Source organism: Talpa occidentalis, unplaced genomic scaffold, assembly GCF_014898055.3.
Source record: "Talpa occidentalis isolate TD23 unplaced genomic scaffold, MPIMG_talOcc4v2.1 talOcc4.1266, whole genome shotgun sequence".
NCBI lineage: Eukaryota > Metazoa > Chordata > Mammalia > Eulipotyphla > Talpidae > Talpa > Talpa occidentalis.
Genome location: NW_023601286.1, coordinates 1 through 21,369, shown reverse-complemented (window position 1 = coordinate 21,369; position 21,369 = coordinate 1). Strand labels below are relative to the sequence as shown.

At 40.0% G+C, this 21,369-nt stretch overlaps 1 non-coding gene across 1 annotated transcript; it reads left to right on the top strand.

The window, feature by feature from the left end:
* Positions 1-15,665: 15,665 nt before the first annotated feature.
* Positions 15,666-15,773, top strand: LOC119242630 (U6 spliceosomal RNA). The gene has a single exon (XR_005124531.1). It is a non-coding gene; the product is annotated as a U6 spliceosomal RNA (small nuclear RNA).
* Positions 15,774-21,369: the final 5,596 nt, after the last annotated feature.

Here is a 21,369-nt window from a genome sequence, read left to right as displayed (position 1 = left end):
GTGATAGATTTCCTAGCACTGAAAAAATACAAACGAGAATTTTCCAGCAGTATTCTTTGAGAGGTTTGGAGTTATAGATTATTTTTATTTTCTTCTTGCATATCTGTATTTTCTAAAGTTCCTATCATACATATACTTTTTCTGAGAAAAGGGACTCTGTGTGTGTGTTTCTAAGAGTTAGATTATTGTGTTTTGCTCATGCCAGAAGGAGCAGCTTCCACATAGGCAACACTTGGTTTTTCTTCCTTCGTCCTATGTCTTTCTTCCATCAATCAGTTTCTCTTAATAATCTGGATACTCATTTGACTTAACTGGGAGGATCTGTCATGGCACTCAACCTTTCAGCTCAAGGGGACCTTCCTGAAGCTCTACAGCTGGTTTTCAGGGAATTTGAGAGAACAGGATGGGTTTTTCTAACTGCCCCAACTCCCACCCCTCTCCTTCAATGCAACCTCCTCAATTCTTCACTCTCTGTTACCAATCTCATCTTCCTTCCAGTTGGCCTTACTGGGACTCAGAGGACTGTTTTCTAAGTGCCACCATTTGCCTATCCCATATGACCCTTCCTCCTGCAAGGCTGGCCACAGGTAATTCCTGAACCACAGGAATTCTGTTCTCAGATCTTTAATTCTCGGGTGTGAGAACTGGCCCTCCTCCCAGTGATCAGCACCTCCTCCCAGCACCCCTCTGTGTGATCTTCTCACACACAGATCAGGACTGGGTAACCAACAGAGAAGGGCAAAGATGACAGTTATCCCCATTACCTGTTGGAGGAAAGCTAGCCACTGTCAGAGGGACACTCAGCAGCTCCATGGAAGGAACAGAGGCCCTACCAGCACAGACTTGCCCTTCCGGGGAGTGAGCCACTTGGAAGAGGTCCCCTCCAGCCCCAGTCAAGCCTTTGGGTGACTGCAGCCCCAGCCCACATCTGCCATCCATGAGCACCACCAACAAGAACCACTCAGCCAAACCACTTCTGAATTTCTGACCCACAGGAATCTTGTAAGATAATGTTTATTCCTATTTATTGGTCTTTACATTTGGGCATAATTGTTGCACACCAATAGACAACTCATACGCTTGAATTTCAGGAATTCTACTACCCAATGTCATGTGAAACAGATAGGGCTGCAAATTTGAAATAGGAGGTGATCGTGACACGTCAACAACCCTAATACAGTAGTCTAGTCTGTTCCTTGGACTAGGTGCTTCGTGTTTGCCTGATCCTTTTTTTCTGGATGGTTCTGATCAATCAAACATGCTCCAGCAAGGGTTGCGTCAGCCCATCCTACAATCCCAGACTTCTCCTCTCTTACTTCATGCAAACCCTCTTCTCCAGCGGTGAGGCCGTAGAGTAAAGCTGACAGACATTTCCTCGGAGCTCCTAAAAAGTCATCAGCCCCTTCCAGGCAGAATTCCATAACACTGTTTAACCTGCAGTGTGTTTTAAAAACCATTATTTAGTACATTTAATGTATTCAAGCTTGATTTCAACTTAATTTGACCCATTCTAAAACCCCCAAAGAAATCTCTGTTAGCATTGTACTCAGTTCTAAATTTGTCCTTTAGTTCTCATAGTTTTTGTTATTACCACTTGCAGTTGCTGACTCTGGTTTTTATTTGTTTTAGCTGCTTTTCAGGGTTTTAAAAAAGTAATGCTCTATTTTTTACCCATATTAAATTGACTGTAATATTTTAAGATTCTTTCCAACTTTATTCACATTAGCCCATTTGTTGTCTTAACAGGTTTTAAGTTGTTTCAGCTGCTTTTCAGTTAAATATTTTAACTTTAAATATTATCATCAATGTTCTAGCATGCAAATACATTTATTTCAATGTTTTTACATTCACAATGGCTTTTAATAGTTTAATACCTTATTTAGTTCTAATCTATTCTTGGAATATGATTTCAAAGTGTACTGGGGAGAGGAATAACTATTTTAAGTGACTATTAATCTTATGCTTTCATACAAAGGGAAGATTGAAAGTTTTAATGAGGACAATACATGAAGAATCAGAATACTTTCGTCCCAGCTCTTACTAGCTCAGTCAAATAACTGAGTCAAAGTCACTTTACCTACTTAGCTTGCACATCTATAACATTAGGCATCATGTATTCTGGGTCAATTTCAGAAGGTGACAGAGCAACTGCTACAGCAGCAGATCCAGTCTTCACAATTTTGCCAGCACAGGGATCACATTTCAATTTTTTGACTTTATATTCAAAAGAAATTTTATCTTACCATGGTAGGTAGGAAACCTATGTTGCTTTCCATACATGAAGTGTCATAATAAAACAAAAACAAAATAAAATAAAACCATGCTATTACATTTTAGCTAGGTGTGATGGAAGGATAGCTCAGTTGCTGAACTGTCAAAGACAAAACTAACAACCAACTGAGCTATTCTTTTTGATGATAAGAAAATGATGTCGGGTTGCAAGGTTCCTGGTTCCACTTAAAGTCAAAGGTACAACTACCACCAGCCATGAGTCTCAAGCTTTCTGAAAAGCTAATATAAGCTAAGTGGGGGAGTAAAGCATCCAACAACATTTCAGGAACAATTTTCCTTGGGGTATTCAGAACTTTTATTATTCAGATCTTCTATTTTAAGTATGGTCTGTCTCTTTACCAATGCAAGGCACAGTGCATGGTATTCAAAGACCAGAAATGCCAGTGGTTTACTGAAATCCCAGTAACATCAGTGGCCTATGGGAGGAGGAATAATCTGTGATACAAAGCAGAGGGCTCTTTCCTAGAAGATGGAGTCCTTAGGAGAAGAGGAAAAGGGACGAGCTTGGGAGAAGGGGAATTGTGACAACACAGATGGGCTCAGCAACTCTGCGGTTGCTTCAGTCTGTGTTAACTGGTGGTCTTTAGTACTTCCAAATACAAAAGAGTTTTTTGAACTCAAATCTTACCAAATACAAGGCATTCTGGAATGATCCCATGAGACCATGACATGGTTATTGCAGTGACTGCAGAATGACCCTCATACACTTTACCTGGTGTGGGAAGAAGACCAAAGGCCAACTTGAGGGAATGGGGATTTTATCTAGGGGTGACCCAGCTAACTCTGAGCTCAGCAAACACCAATTCCTGAGTAAGCATTTCCTGAAGTGCTTTTGCAAAAATGTTCACGCCAAGAGATCTCTGTAAAAAATGAAAACAAACAAACAAACAACCAACTCAAAAATTAAAGTTCGTGTGATCCTTTTGGTAAACTGTGGTTACTACACCTTCCTTTTGAAAAGCTAATAATCACAGGAGTAGATCAAAGGCTCTGAGATTCCTGCAGTAAAGAATTTGCTAAACTTGTTTAATCAGGCTTGTAACGTATTGGCCAAATAAGCTTTCGTCAGTAACCTAGCAAAGCTCATACTTAGGGTCACCCTCTCTGCCTTCTTTAAGGGCACCACCACCCATAGGGCACTCTGGACCCAGACAAAGACAGATGTTGAGTAAGTAACAACAATATCCTATTTTCTTGACTAGTTTAAAAATGAGAGGTTTTACTCTGGCATCAATGTAATAGATTATTTCTTGGAAATCTTAAGAACTCTGGACATTTTAGTGACTTTGGAATTCTTGTTTTATGTCAATATTTCTGGAACTCCTTCTTTCCTTGATCAGACATATCAAATGTGTCTTAAGATGACCAGTTATCACCATCGTGTGCTGGAAACAGACCTGGACCAAATATCACCAAATGCAATCAGTTCAGAAAAAGTATCTTACAAACACCAATGTTGGGTACAAGTACTAATTGTTACCTCTAGGAAATCTGGTGCTAAATCAGATTCTTTCATAAACCACACTGGATCCCAGAGTATGGGTATGGCCATCCCCATTTTACAGAAAGGAAATCAAGACGCTGAGAAACAAAGCGGCTTCTTCAAGACCATACACCAAACTAACATAGTTCCCCGGTGACTCAAGACTAACTCCCAATCAGTGCTCTCTCCACTCATTGTACTATGGCTCCTCTGCCATCTGCCTCTCAGATGCACACCTGATGTCATCTGAGCCTTATCCAGTTGACCTGGGTGTCTGTCTTCCTTCTGCACTAATTCTTATATTTATTGCCTCCACTTGCCCTACGATCTTAACCTTGGGTCTCTCCCCCACCACCACATACCTCACCCCAGAATGAAATGATCTAGTGCAGTTCTACTCTCTCTGGGGTCCTGACTGCTGAGGGATTGAAGCCCAGCCTAGATTATAGGCCCCTGGCTCTGTGTTTATAGTGATCCAAATGACCTAACTCTGTCCCATTAATGACTCTGGTTAAATCAGAGCATCCCTAGGAGCTTTGATGCATCAGAATACTTACTCCAAGAGCTTTTGTTTTGGACTAGAAACCTTGTGACCACATGATGGGTCACGACTCTTTTTTTTTTTTTTAAAGATTTATTTATTTATCCGTACAAGAGCTGGGGTACAGGCCAGAGGTTGGGGGTGGGGTGGTAAGAGGATTCACCAAAGACAGAGTGGGGAACAGAATAGGCAGATTGACCGAAGTACACTGTTGAGGGGAGCAGTGGGTGAGTCAGGAGAGGTCTGCTGTGCCATGTGTGTTGCTCCCTGGCTGGGGATCGAACTCATGCTGCAGAGGTTGCAGACAGCTTCATAGGTTGCATATTAATGCCCTGCGCCACCAGGGAGGCCCTCATGATTCCTTTTCATTAAGATTTCATTTCTCAATTTGGCCGAGGAACAAAACACCCAGTTGGAGAGGGCTCTGAACTAACCCTGCTCCAACCACCCCCCCAACCTGCCACTATCCTGACTCTCCCCTGCCTCCACCACTGACCTCAGCCTTCATTCTGATGGCCATCTATGCTGATTCCATCCCACTCTGTGTTAACCAGGAGGCTCTGTTTTCTGGAGTCCTTGTTTTCCCAAATTCTTTGGTTTATCTCTGGTTTATGACATGCCTCTTGGGAAGGACTAGGAATCTTTTCCTCATGAAGGTCTTCCATGGGAGATTAAGGATACATAACTCCATGCTCCCTGAATCTTTTCTGCCTCTGCACCCCTCTAAAAGTCCTTGTCAGGTGAGTGTTGAGCAAAATGAACCATACTCTTGGGTACACAAGTTCTAAGCACGTCTATGTTCTCTCTTAACAATAACAATATGGAGAACCACAAGAAACACTAACATCTACTTGGCACTGGCTGATTACCAGGCACTTTGCTAATCAAACACTTTAGATGGTTTATTTCATTTACAGGTTTGCCCTGATATGTGAAAATAGAATGCTCCTATTTGGTGTGATATGGTAGGTTAATTATGGGGATCTGGGAATATTATTATCATTAACTCATGTTGAAAATGTTTTCGCATCGCAACACAACAAACAGCCTACCAAATCGTACCAAATTGGAATGTTCTACTTCCTGATAATTTCAGAAACCCGTAACACCATAAGAACCCTATGTTTTCACCCATGCTTACATGAGGAAAATAAAGATCAAAGAAGCTATTTGTCAAATATCAAATAGTGATAGATACAGGATTTGAAACCAGACCATCCATAATCCTCAGCTGTTCTGTTTCCCCCTTCAGAGGCAAACACTCCCTTGAAATCATGAGGAAAAGCAAATTTCCCAATGAGCACATTTTGCTGTCTTCAAGAAAAATTCCATCCTATGTACACAGAATGGATTATAGGAGAAAAAAAAGCCTTTTCCCTTTGTGGTTACTCCTCATTTCTAATTCTCAATTACAAATTTGTTTCAAAGATAAAGGGAACAGAGAGTTAGCCATTTTCATATCAACTATTTTAGACACAAATATCCAACTTTGAAATTATTCCTCAGCAGTTTATTCAGACTATTCTTATACAAAGCAAACACTTAGGCAATCTAATCTGTCTAAACATTTATATCCCACCTAATCTTTTTAAAACGTGGGTTCTGCCAACACTTTCTGAGGGACTTTGGAAGGCAGTTCCCATGGTTCACTGTGTGTTGCCTGAAAACATAAATGTCAGGATTGGCAATGGTTTATTAGGTCCCACTGATAACTACAAAGTACAATACTTTGGGTATTTTCCTAACACGGGCTCTCCGAGAACAGACAGAAAAAAGGTCTTATGTGAGAGCCCCTAGATTTTGACCCTAACATCCAATATACACTGTCTCCTTAGAATTCCACTGAGATGCTTGGAACATAAACGTTCCAGCTAGTCCCTGTTCCTCTGAGGACATAGCAGGTCACAGGCCTGGAGAACTCCTTCTGCTCAGTTGCTGGAATTAAAAATTTTTCTTCAGGTTCAGTTCTCTTCAGTCCTTCAGTCACTAGGAACCACACCTAGAAGCATGGCGGGTCCTTATCCCTATTAGCAATGGTCAAAATTGGGCTGCATTGTATTTAAAGTGCCAAAATGACATCCCAGGCCCCTACAAAGTCACAGCTCTGTATTACTGCACCTTTAATAAAAGCAGACCTGTGTTTGATCAACAAATTCCACAAAAGTCTAGGACAATCACTCAGCGACACCTTGACTTTCCCATTCACTTATTTACTCTCTTGCCAATCCAGCCTTCCTCCCTTGCTTCCCTGCCCTTCCGCTTTCCTCTTCCCCCACTCCTCCCATTTCTTCCCTCTTTGCTTCCTATCTTCCCATCTTTCATTGAACCCCTACCATAAGCCAAGCACCCTGATAAGTGCTAGGACACTGTACATATGCAATAAGCATGGTCCTGCTTTCATGATGAATTACTTCTGGATCTGAATGAAAGGCCCCTATATTTACCTGGTTTTCACCCTATCCATTTCTTCTTCTGGAACAGACTACATTTCCCAGAATCTCTGGTCACCAAGTGCAATCATGTGACTTGACTAAATTCTGGTCAATGGAAATTGGGTAGAAGTGATGTAGGCTACAGCCAATCTTGGCAATAGAACCTCCTGCCAAACTCCAGATGCTTTCTCTCTTCCATCATATGTAGCTCTATGATGGAGGCCCCACTAGAGATCCCCAAGGCCCTAAGGAATCGAGGATCTATAAAGTGAAAGGACCTCAAGTGCCTGAATGACTGTGGAACAGGGCCCTCCCATCTACTCACCATTTACTTAAACTGATCGGGTACATGCTTGAGAAATACATTTACTGTATATGATTTGGGGGTTGTTTGTTATAGCATTGAGTCTACCCTGACCAATACAGTCAGGACATTAAGTCACTAATTATAACTTATTTCTTTGGCTAAGGTGGTGTTTCTTTCTGGAATATTTACCTTTTTGCCCAACTGGAAGGTCCCATATTTGGCTTAATTCTTCGTAGAGATAGTAATTAATAAGTAACAGTTTAGTGTTGCTCCTATAGAATTTACCAAGGGTTATTTTTCAGCAAATCATGTATGACAGAAGCAGCATGAGAAATCAGTGAGGAAAAGATGGACTATTCAATAAATGCCAAGTCCACTTGAGTAGTGGGAGGGGAATTCATGTTAGATTCATAGTTCACAACACACAAAAATTCCAGGTAGACTAAAAACATAATGGTAAAAAGCAAAGCTTTAAAACTTTTAGAGGTATAAATAGGAAAAAGCTTTTAACATAAACAGTAGGGAAGAATATTTGAAAAGGATATAAAAGTACAAACAAAAAGGAAAAGATTGGGAAAAGCTGGTTATGTTTAGATACAAATTCAGATAACAGAGTTTCTTAGCAATAGTCTACGACAAGGGTCAATAGACTGTGGCCGGGGGGGCCATAATCTGGTCTTCTGCCTGTTTTTTGTAAATTAAGTTTCATTGGCACACAGCCATGCCCATTTGTCTAGGTATTGTTTATGACTGCATTCATGTTATACTGACAGAGCTGAATAGTTGCAACAGACACCATGGGCCACAGCACCTGAAATGTTAACTATCTGGCCCTTTGCAGGAAGAGTTTGCTGCCCATTGGTTTAGAAGAAGTCATCTGCAATACATGAAACTGACAACAGATTACTGTGTGTTCATTTCACTCATGAACATAGGGCGTATGATCTATGGAGCTAATTGAAAACAGTCTAAATGTCCATTAATGTGGAAATAAATAGCGAAAATTGTGAAGTGCTCTTACACTGAAGTATTATATGCAGAAATGATTTAGATTTGCATGTATTTACAAAGAAAAATTTCAACTGAAAGTTGCAAAAGGTATCATATAAGACATAAACCATAAATAGATGTGGGGATGATATTCATTGTCTTTAATATAGAAAATTCTACTAAGGAGGTTAGGAAATGAGATGAAATGATTACATGGTTTTAAGTTATTTCTGTATCTTTAAAAATTTGTATCAACTAAGGCAAATGGTAGCATGCATTCAATATTAGTGATGAGTCTACTGTGTTTTATTATTTTCTATATTTTCCTCTACATTGAAATTTTTTTTACTTAGAAAATGAATTTATTACAATAGGGCTGCACAAGGTACCAAAGGAAGTCTTAATTATTTTCAAAACCAGTTATCAAAAAAATGGAGAAACTGCTGCCACCAAAGTGTCACATTTGAAGTTGAAATAACAATATAAAAGAAAAGCATAAAAAATTCCAGATCACTACTACCAGGTAAGCCTTTTACATGCAGTTGCCAAATTACAAGACAAAAACGAGTGTGTCCCCAAAACTTGGGGCAGTGCAGCTTTAGAATAACACCAGTTCTGCTACTTACTAGCTGTCATTTCAGCTCTCTACACTTCCTTTCTTTCTAAGAATAAAGATAATATCTACATCATAGTTTTGTTTTGAAAATTAAAGAAGATAATCCATGTAAAGCACTTTGTACCATGCAGACACATACTAATTGCTCAGTAAATGATAGATCCTGTAACTATCTATTTCTACTACTATTTCTACTATTATTTGTACTATTATATGTAACTACTACTATTTCTACTATTATATGTAAAGTCTTCCTGAGCACAGATTGGTTCAGTAAGATTAGCATTAATCAGAAGTTTCCTTAAAATATAAAGTTTGCCAAGACTTGGCAAGAAAGACTTGGTTAAATCTATTTTTTAAGGTAGTCTGTGAAAAGCAAGCAATTCATAAGTATCAAGAAGGACCACATTATTAGAAGGCAGTTGTCTGCCTGGAATCGCAAGGACTTAAATCCCGGGAGTATGAATTATCTCCAGCTGCACCCCAGGGAGAACATGCCCTGAAACAACGGGATGAGTGTCTATTCTTTGGATGTGTGCCTTCCAATCAAGAAAAGAGAAACATGAGACAGACATCAACACATTAAGCTCTCTTAGTCTCCCTCTGCTCAAATTCAGTGGTAGAACAAGCTTTTAATAAAAATGCTGTAATAACTGGCTTGGCACTTACATTATGACATGCAATAGTCACCACACAGTCTAAGTAACTGAGGACAGCCACTCAGGTGCTGTAGGCCTGCACCCCAATAAAACCCTGGATTCCAAGACTCAGGGTGTTTCCTTGGTCAACAACTCTTCCTATAAATTGTCACATTATTGCTGGGACAATTAAGTGCATCCACTTAATTGCACCACTCCAAGCAATATCTGGAATACTGGTTTATCAACCCATGCATTTTTTCCCTTTGCTAATTTTTTTTAAGTGATTTTTTTTAAAGACTTATTTATTTATTTATTTATTTATTTATTTATTTATTTATTTATTTATTTATACAAGCACTGGGTACAGTCAGAAGCGTGGGAGGGTGAGAGAATTCACCAGAGCCAGAGCGGGGAGCACAGCAGGCAGAAGGACCGAAGCACACTGCTGAGGGGAGCAGCGGGAGGCAGGAGAGGTCTGCGCGCCACGTGGGACCCTCCTCTGGTGGCCAGGGAGCAGCCGGGGATCGAACCGGCGCTGCAGAGGCTGTGGGCACCTTCGCAACCCAGCACTCAACAGCTGCGCCACCAGGGAGGCCCTTCCTTTGCTAATTTTAACCTTTAGCCTCTCACTATCATAAGTAATTGTGCATATAACAGTTTTCCTGAGTCCGTGAGGCCATCTAGCAAATCATCAAATCTTGGGACTCCTGACATAGTTAGAGGTTCAGAATGCTGGCATATCCAGTGTATTGAACATGCAAATAAATCACACAGATGTAGAAACTTAGTAAAATACTAACTCCTATGAGGGAAAGATAGAACCTGACACACAGACCCCATGGCCAAGCTATCACTCAGGCAAGATGGCAACGGAAAAGACCGAGTAGAAGACGATCTGAGCACATTTTCTCAGCCAAACTTAACAGCTCGGTAGTGAAAAAGGGATCCCAGTCAAGAACTGCAATTCTCAGACCAAATCCCAGAGAATTCCCAAGAAACAAAGCAGGCCAAGTTTGTCCCAAAACTCAGAAGGAATAATGGTTTCCCCAGGAGTCGGGGGGGTCTGAAGGATGACTAAGATATAGAGAGAGCATCAGGAGAAAATTCTGGATGGCGCCTGAGTATCCTTCTAGAGCTGAACATGAGGCCAATTTAGAAATCCAAGAAATCTAAGAAATGCTTGCACCTCCGACTGCTAGCTCCAAAGAATGATCTATGAAGGAGAGCACAGCAGGTGTTGATGTGTGCGATGATGGAAAATGGGATACTTCAGTCAGCCACACAGTGGTGGTTGTGACCAGGCCAGCTCCAGGACCCAGAGAAACTTGGACACCCAGCATGGCAGTGACTGGGAACTCCAGAAGGACCGATTTAGAACTGGCTGTGAGGAGAGGCCTTTCCTACCAAACAGGGCCCACGCTTAGTGGCACGTGTAGGTATTCCTGTGCTAGCACAGTAAGCAGTTCTCCTCTACTTGTCTGCTTCTCCTGGACAACCTCATTTTTCACCTGTGGTGGTTTTGTTAATGAGGGTAATACTAGCTACCACATCTTAGGTGTATCCTGGGAAATGGGCAGGTTATAGTAATTACCTTATTAATCCTCCAGCAACCCAGAGTCACCAAAAGAAACAATCTCAGAGAGGCAGAGTACCTTAACAGTTACAAGATTGGAACCTAAATGTGTTCCAATGGCCCCAAATCCATGTTAACCAATGCCCTCAACTCACTATGAGCTCCATCTTCTCTCACAATGGGTCCTCTCTGCTTTCTATCCCTGCAGCAGATTCCGGCCTTGAGATGACATCTCACCCATAGTGCGAATCTGGTATTGGATGGTAGCTGAATATGTCCCCACCTTCTTATTACTTCCTATCACATGGCAGATGGCAGGGGTCCTCTCACACTCAAGCCTGTCCTGTAGGAACTGGTGATATCTTGGGCTGGAATTTGTGCTTTGGTGTATAGGGTGAGAAGATGCATAGAGAACAACGTCTTGTTCTAGGCTGGTAGAAGATGAGCCATATGATTTTCATGCCCTTAACCCCCATCAACTCTGGGGAAAGGCCTTAACTCCTTAAGGTTTCCCCACAATCTCTATCAAAAAGGACTTACCAGGGTCTCCCTGGTGGTAAAGGGGGTTAAGCACTATGAAGCTATCCACAGGCACTGCAGCATAAGTTCAATCCCTGGTCAGGGAGATGACCCACATGGCGCAGCAGACCTCGCCTGTTTCGCCCGCTGCTCCACTCAGCAGTATATTTCAGTAGATCCATGTGTTCTGTTCCCCACTCTGTCTCTGGTGAAGCCTCTCACCTCCCCTTCACCTCTGGCCTGCACCCTAGCTCTTGTGTGCATAAATAAAATAAATCTTAAAAAAAAAGGGAAGTACTTACACACCTTTCACCAGCAGCAGAGCAGTTGGGGAAAGAGGTGAAAAGAATATGTGTAGAAGCACATGCAACTGATGAAAGAGAGGTGTTACAAACAAGCCTGGTGTGCATACTGCCCTGACCAAGGAGAGAAAATAGCCTTTATTGGATGCATGCTTTTGACAGCATCTGGATCCTTTTAGCACACATATTTATTTCATAACAACATGAGATCACAATGCCAGGATGATTAATGATCTCTTCTATTCTACCACTTTTTTTGCATAAATCTACAAATCTGCTAGGGAGGCTAATTAGCTGAGATGGGACAAATCTGCATTTTGCTTACTTATTTTTCACAGGGATCTCTTCCATGGACTACATTTGACCATGGACAAGTCTGGAGACATTGGAAACTGCTCTAGGCATCTTCCAAATTATCAGCACCTGAATTCTTAGAAAATAATTTCCAGGGTCTTAGGTAATTCTCATGTGTTTCCCAAGGGGAAACAGTGATCTAATCCTCAAATTGGGAGAGAAACAGAAAGGAAGAAAGAGAATATGGGTTGATAAAACTGAAAAAAATTTACTGACAAATATATATTTAAATGTGCAGGATAAAGTCGTATAATTATCCTGGAAATAGAAGAAATAGAATCATTACCTTACAATACACTGGGAATAGAACCACTATTTTCTATGTGGCCAATTTTAGGATAAGTGACATCTCTCCTAATCCCATTCAGGAAGATTTAGGATCTGAAGTAACAATTGTCAAGGCTCCATGCAAGCCCTGAGATGCCCAGGACTCCCTCTTCCCCATCACTGCTCACCTGGTGGTAGACCAAACAGATGGCCCGAGGCACCCCCAGTCACAGCAACGGGCCAGGCTTCCTCACAATTCACAGAGCAAGAGATCCAGGCCTTTTTTTTATACAGTCCTTCGGGGTTGTCTCCCAGAGCCAGTTCACCTCCTAAGAGGTTCCTTGGATGATCTGGCCACCTCAGGAGGCATCCTTTACACAGATGGGGGTAACATTACCAGCTCTGCTCTTACCCCTAAGAATTCTTCCTTGGGGACATGACCCTCTACTTCAGCCATCTGATCTTGGTGGTCACAACCAGGACCAGGGAGGAGGAAGCACAGGCCTGCTTGCCAGGCAAAGGGATCTTTGAATCAAAGTGGAGCAATCCAAGGTTTCAAGTGTAAGGAGCAACTCAAAAGGGTCAGGAAAGTATACCCACAACTGCAAAAGGACCTGCGTTTTCCTGGAGCTGCTCTCCAGTAACATTCCTTGTAGTAAACTACTTCAGAGTCACAATGTCCAGTTAGGATTAACCTAGAATACCAGAAAATACCAGTAAAATATGCTCCCTAGGGACCTCAAGTACCCATTTATGAGGAAGTTCACCAAGATAAATGGTACTAAATGCAGCACTCCAGTGAAGGAGTATCTATAATAATAGGGAATAGGGAAAACCTGAAAAGGAAGATTTTGGAACAGGCGACACACGCAAGATCCAATACCAAATTCTATCAGGCTCACAGCCCTGGTTGTTCCTACAAAACCAAAAACAAACAAGCAGAAACTTCATCTATCCTCAAAATGACTTGTATGCATTCCATGTTTATAAACTAACACAAATCATATTATTCTTTTCAACTTTAGAGACCATTTGTCATTTGTCTCCCCATTAACCTTTCCCCTTTAATCAAAGCAGACAATAATAACTGCTTTGGATTTGTAAAATCCTCCCTGCCCCTACATTTTCTGAATCTGAGACTATGTGGGCCTGGCTTGAGGTTTACCCACTGCTCCACCAAACACAGGGACAGCACAGGTGCCCAGAGCTAGCGACACCCAGATGTGGTAACTGCCAGAATCCAGATGTAAACAGAGTCCAGTGTTTCTCCCAGAGCTGCAGACTCAGAGTCAACTCCTAGGTGTGGGAGTTAAGAATCAGAACATGTAAGAATGTGAGAAGTACACAACTCACACTGGGAGGAAGAGTCCTAGTGCCGAATGCAGCATTCTCCAAATGCCACTGCCATTTCTGGGGACTGAGCTAAGGTCTCACAGGAGGCCTCCTGAGCACTGCCCAGTGCGGAGCAGTTGGGGAGAGGGTTGAATGAAGAGCCAGAAGGCTTAGCCACGGTGTTGGAAGGAGAGGATATGGGTATGCTCCCAAACAGCTGAGGGGAATGGCTGACCCATCCTAAGTGCTATTTTCCACCAGTCAAGCAGGTTTCCAGCTGGTCCAAGGAAGGGACGTACCCTGGGATAAGAGTGGGTAAAACATTCTTGGAAATAGCAGTCCCAAATCTTCATCCCCCATGCCTTAACTCATGCCCTCGGGACAAATCATTCCACTTGGGTCTTAGATGTGCAGGTCCTTTTGTGGGTACTCCTACCCCACATACCAAGGCAGAGACGAGGCCTGCTCTAAGCAGCAGCCCAGCACCTCTCTGTTGGATGGAATTTGCCATTCAACTACTCTACTCATCTCCCAAACTTTGGCACTTCCAGTTGTGCCCTGGCTTCAAAGCCTGCAGCGGGTTCCTTTGGTTCTGGTCTTCACTCTTAGGCTCATCAAACTTTGGTTTCTCTATTTGGGTCTCAGCTCTGCTCTGCCTACCCCAGCCTCTACCACTTCTGGTGGCTTCTCCAACGTGGGATGCAAAAATCCCTGCGTAGCTCTGGGCACCAGGAATCCCACTAAACTAAGATTGAAACCATACCAGGGAAAGAATACTTAGACAATCATACATGGTGGCTTACTTGTTATAGCGGGAGAGCTTTTCTGGGTCTGAATCTACTTTGAAACTCAGTCTTCAGAAATGTACCTCAAATAAACCAACTCAAACATTGCTCCATAGGGGGACTCTCCAGTTCTTGTCTGACCATAAACTCAGACAGAGGCTGAAGCCAACTAACCCAAACTGTGCAGGAGTGAATGGAGGTACCCAGCCTTTCCAGTGTCATGTACTGAAAGACTGGGTGGTGTTTCCTTCCCTCCCCACAAGCACCACTGGCTGGAAGAGCGGATGCTGTCATCCAGTCAGGATATAAGCTCAACTAAGCTGAGGCACACACTCAAATGAAAAACTCTGAATTGTAACTTGAATCTCAAGGTACTGGCAGAGGTCTTCAGGTAGCCCAGAGAAAATCATTATAAAAAGAGATCTTAGGCCCTCCCTGGTGGCACAAGGGGTTAAGGCACAACCTATGAAGCTATCTGCAGCCACTGCAGCACGAGTTCGATCCATCCCTGGCCAGGGAGTTACCCACATGGCACCGCAGACTTCTGCTGACTTGCCCACTGATCCCCTCAGCAGTGTATTTCAGTAGATCTCCTGTTCTGCTCCCCACTCTGTCTCTGGTGAATCCTCTTACCCCCCGCACCTCTGGTCTGTACCCCAGTTCTTGTACGCAAAAATAAATAAACAAAAGTGAGATCTTAAATTACTTCTCAAAAGAAAGCACAAAATCACTGGGAAAAGGACAGCCCAGAACAGCAAGGGCAATCTTGGAAAAGGTAGAGTAATAAACGGAATGTGAGCCCTCTAGACATTAGTACATATTACAAAGGACTTATAATGGGATCATGTTACTTATAATGGGATCATATGTAATAGGGTGCTTTAAGAGATATTCACAAAGATGCTTTATACCACTCATTGATTACTTACTTGTAACAGACAAACATAATCTAAACGATTTATATATACTCATTCTTTTAGTACTCACAACAACCATATGAGGTAGGTGTGTGAGCTTTTTCATTTTACAGATGGGAAAATGAGGTCCAGAGGTTAAACTGCTTGTTCAAGGTCATACAGTTACACAGTAGGTAAGTCAAATCCACTCTAAAACCAGAGTCATTGTTGGCATCCATTATACCCAGACGCTTCTTTAGCAAAAATAAACTAAAATCTTTGTTCTAGGATAAATTTTAAATAAACTATTGTGTCTAAGAACGAGTTTAGATTTTGTGCTCTCTTTGGTAGCACATATACTAAAATTGGAATGATACAGAGAATGTAGCATGGCATGGATGTACCAGGATGACAAACAAATTCATGAGGTATTTCATATTTTTGCAGTGCTAAGAGGAAAGTAAATAGCAACACAGGCCTGCATCAAGAAACAAGAAAGTTCTCATATAATTATCTAACCCTACATCCTAACAACTAGAAAAAGACCAAACGAGACCAAAATCCAGTAGAAGGAAGGAAATAAAAAAATTAAGGTCAGAAATAAATGAAATAGAAATAAAAAAGACACTATCAAAGATTAAAACCAAAAACTGGTGCTTTGAAAAAATAAACAAAATAGACAAACCTCTAGGTGGGTTCACTAAGAAAAAAGGGAGAAAAATCTGAAAAATAGAATCAGAAACAAAAGAGAAGTTCCAACATTCATCTTAGAAATGCAGAAGATCTGTAAAACTGAGGTTACCAGAGAGGGAAAGGTAGCGAGGAAAGATTGGGGGGGGGGGCTCAGTGGACGATGGGTGCCTTGCAGGTGGGTGTGGTAGCACACCCCTGAATAGAAGATATTTGTACCCCCCCTAAAGAGGTGGGGTCCTATATTTCTTGATCACATACAGTGTTACAAAGTAATGTTACCTAAGTTAAGATATACATAAAGATGAAACTCTGCCCTTTGCAATGATGTGAATGAACCTAGAGGGGATTCTGTTAAATGAAATAAGTCAGATGAAGAAAGACAAATACCATGTGACTTCACTCACACGTGGTAGACGAAGAGACAAAATAAACAAGTAAAACAGAAACAATCTCCAGCTTACAAGAACAAAATAATGGTTACCAGAAGAGAAGGGAAAAGGGAGGGCAAATTGGATAAAAAGGTCAATGTATAATTGGATGATAGTGGATGTAAACTAGGCTTTTAGTGATGAGTATGATGTAGTATTTACACATATTGATAAATAACTGTATATTTAAAACCTGTATAATGTTGCAAACTAATGTTATTACTATTTTTTTTTAAAGAAAGCTAAAGAAAGAAAGTAGTACAGAGGATCGTAAGAGACTACTATTAATATCTTTATGGTAATAAATTGGATAACCTAGAAGAAATGGACTAATTTTTAGAAGTATACAATCTTATGAGACTGAATCAGAAAGAAATAGAAAACCTGAACAAATCAATTACAAGCAAGGAAATTAAAACAGTAATCAAAATCTCCCCAAAATAAAAAGCCCAGGAACAGGTTGTTTCACCAGTGAGTTCTACCAAAGCTTCAAAGATGAATTAATATCTATCCTTTTCAAACGCTTCCAAAACTTTGAAGAATGCTTCCAAAAACATTTTTATTATGTTACTTACACTGATAACAACAAAAACAGATAATGAGATCACAAATAAAGAAAACTGAGAACAATATTCATTATGAACACACATAGAAAATTCCTCACAAAATCTTAGTGAACTGAATTGAACAACACATTAAAAGTAGCCACACAGGATTTATTCCAGGGAAGCAAGGATAGTTCATCACATCAATGAAAGGAAAGAAAAAAAAATCATATGATCATATCAGTTGATGCAGAGAAAGCATTTGATAAAAACTCTTAATAAATACATACAAAAGGAATATGCTTTGACATAATAAAGGCCATCTATGCCAAATCCACAGCTACCATTACACTAAATGTGAAAACTGAAAGCTTTTCTCTCTACGATCAGGAAAAAGACAGAGATGTCCATTCTTGTCGTTACTGCTCAAAATAGCACTGGAAATCCTAGATAGAGCAATTAGGTAAGAGAAAGATATAAAAATGTGTCCAAGTTGAAAATAAAGAAGTTAAACTATCACTATTTGCAGATGACATGACAATATACATAAAAAAATCACGTACTCTATAAAAAGCTATTAGCAATAATAAACAAATACAATAAATGGGCAGACTATGAAATTAATAAACAAAAATCTTTGTGTTCTATATGCAAATAATGAATTAGCAGAAAGAGAAATCAGAAAAATTATCCCATTTACAATCACATTAAAAAAATTAAATACCTTGGAATAAATTTAACCAAAGTGGTGAAAGGGCTGTATACTGAAAACTTTGACATTATTGAAATAAACAGAAAAGGACATAAAGAGATGAAAGGTATTTCATGCTCATGGATTAGAAGAATTTACATTGTTGGGCCTCTCCTGGTGGCGCAGGCGGTTGAGCGCTGCGCTATGAAGCTGTCTGCAGCCTCTGCAGCGCTGGTTCCATCCCGGCCAGCCAGGGAGGGTCCCACATGGCGCGGCTGACCTCTCCTGTCTTGCCTGCTGCTCCCCTCAGCAGTGTATTTCGTCAGTCTGCCTGTTCTGTTCCCCGCTTTGTCTCTGGTGAATCCTCTCACCCTCCCACGCATCTAGTCAGTACCCGGTTCTTGTATAAATAAATAAATATACCTTAAAAAAAAGAATTTACATTGTTAAATGGTTGTATTACCTAAAGAAATATACAGATTCAGTGCAATCCTATTAAAATCTCAATGACATTCCTCATAGAAATAGAATGAAAAATCATTACACTTATTTGGAATACCAAAAGAGTCCTAATTGCAAAAAATATTCTTGAGAAAAAAACAAAAATGGAAGCATCACTTCCCTGACCAGAAACTATACTACAAAATGCAAATAATTGAAACAGTGTGGTATTGTAATAAAATAGACACACAGATCAGTGGAACAGAATTAAAATCTCAGAAATAAACCCATACTTCTATGGACAATTAATCGATGACAAAGAAGCCAAGAGTTCAATGGAGCAAGGAAAGTCTCAACAAACTGTGTTGGAAAAACTGGACAGCCACATGTAAAAGAATGAAACTAGATCATACCATACAGGAAAATTAATTCAAAATGGATAAAGACTTGGATGTAAGATCTGAAACCATAAAGTACATAGAAGAAAACATAGAAAACATAGCTTCTTGACATCAGCCTCAGAAACGTGTTTGGGGACTCAACTTCAATAGCAAGAGAAACAAATAAAAGCAAAAATAAACAATGGACTACATTAAACTAAAAAGCTTTTGCACAGCAAAATAAACTTACATCAAAAAGAAAAACATCCAAATGAATAGAAGATATTTGCACATCATACATCTCACAATGGGCTAAAATCCAAGATCTACAAAGAACTCATAAAACTCAACAATAAAAAAACAAATGACCAGTTAAAAATAATGGACAGAGGGCCTGAAAAGACACTTCTCCAAAGAAGACGTAAAGATGTTGAACAGGCACATGAAAAGATGTTTATCATTTTTTAATATTAGAGAAATGAAAATCAATACAATGAGATATCAACACACACCTGTAAGAATGGCTAGTGTCCAAAAGACAAGAAACAAGTGTTGGAGAGGATGTGGAGAGAAGGCAAGCTTTATACTCTGTTGGTGGTAATGTAAGATGGTGTAGTCCTTATGGAAAGCGTGTGGAGATTCCTCAAAATATTAAAAATATTAACTCCATACATTTCAGTTGGAACTTATCAGAAAAATACTTTAAAAGTACATCAAAAAATGCAAAAACATGAAATCAAAGAGATAAGTGCATCCCCATGTTTATTGCAACACTGTTTACAACCTATGTGTCCATCAACTGATGAGTGGATAAAGAAAATATGGTACAAATATACAATGGAACATTATTCAGCTATGAAAAAAGATGAAATCCTGCCATTTGCAACAACATGAATGGTCCTAGTGAGGGAATAATGTTTAGTGAAATAAGTGAGACAAAGAAAGACAAACACCATATGATTTCACTCATATGTGATGTATAGAGAGAAAACCAGACATATGAACTAAATGAAACAAAAGTAAACTTTTGGACTGTAAGGCCAATTAGTGGTTAACAGAAGGGTGGGAGAAGAGAGGTGGGTAAATTGGGTGAAAAGGGGTCAATTTCATGGTGAAGGATAGGTTTGGATTTTTGGCAGTGAACTTAATGTAGTATATACACATGTTAAGTATCAACAATGGACATCTGAAACTTATATAATGTTATAATGCAATATTATTTCAAAAATATGCAAATAAATAAAACATTTTAAAACAGCTTTTTGTCAATAAGCTCAAAATGGAATTGTGTAGACTAAAATGATGGTTAGTAAACAAAGAGGCAATTTGGAAAATTGCTCATGACAAAATATGAAAGTTTTTAAAGAAAGAATAAAAGATATATAGATGCTCTGAGTAAAATCATAAAAATATAGTGGAAGGAAATATATATCCATTCAAGCACACACAAGCATGGTCAGTGAGCTAAATAATGCAGTGTTCCTGCCCCCACCAACAAGATCAATGTCTAGGATTATAACCCAGGCTCCAGTAGTTTTAAAAATCCTGGGGAAATTGATTGCAAAGTTCTGTTATATTTAGGATGGGCTAGAATTCAGAGCCAAATAAACGAGTTCAAATGGAGCCTTCTCTCCCCTACCTTACCCCCAGAATGAGGATAAATAAAATGTTTGTAGAAATCTAAAAGGAAGCTGCAATAAAAAAAAACATAAATGAGACACTTATAAAAATAGAAATAGAAACATAAATGGCCAAGAGAGCTAGATAGACACTCAAAAAGAAATTCAGAGATGCTGTTTTTTAGAATAGCAAAGATGGAAAAGAAGACTTATCCTAATATACATAAGTCTGTGTTCAAAGATGTTTAGTGAAGCATTGTTTTCAATAATATCTCACAAACCACCTAGACAGCCATCAGAGGTGATAGATAAAATGTCTCATGGCCCATCCATTAAATGGGCTACTTGGAGCACTATCTGGACCTCAGTTTCTCTTTGTTGACCTAAAAACTGTTGATAATATATTTTTAATTGCAGGAGGACAAGCTAAGCAGCACTGTGTGTACAATGATTCAGTGTTTGTTAAGAAATTAAATAGAATAATAACAACAGTTATTTATGAGTAATGGAAGCAGAGCTTTCTCTTAAACCTTTAGTCCCTATTTCTATTTAAAACCATACAAACAAAAGCAACAATAAAATAAACCCAATCTTTAATAAAAGAAATGTTTTGTTATTTGGAAAGACCTCAGGGTAGAGAAGTTTCGCCTGTCTTGCAGCAAAGGCAAAGGATATTTTAAATAAAGTTCTGCCTAGATCTTACCTCCTCCTTTAGCAAATTCTTATGTCCCTAAAGAAATTTAGCCAATTAAACAGTTATTGTTTTGGACAACAGTAAAATCTCAGAGCAAAAAGATTCCCCTGGCTATGTTTCAGAAGCTGGGAGTCGGACTAATTGGGAAGATGTTGTTTTGTTTGTTTGTTTGTTTTGCTTTGTTTTAAATGTATTTTTTATTTATTTTTCTTAGATTTATTTATTTATGCATGCAAGAGCTGGGGACCAGGCCAGAGGTGGGGTGGGGGGGAGAGGATTCACCAAAGACAGAGTGGGAGCAGGACAGGCAGATTGTGAAATACACTGCTGAGGGGAGCAGTGGGTGAGTCAGGAGAGGTCTGCTGCGCCATGTGGGTAGCTCCCTAGCCGGGGATCGAACTCTTGCTGTAGTGGCTGCCAGTAGCTTCATAGGTTGTATTCCATAATTTGGGGATCCACAGGAGACAGTGAATAGAATGTTGATTTCCAGGGAATGGGGTGTAGGAAGAAACAGGAAGTGCTGATCAATGGACATTAAAGTCTCCCCA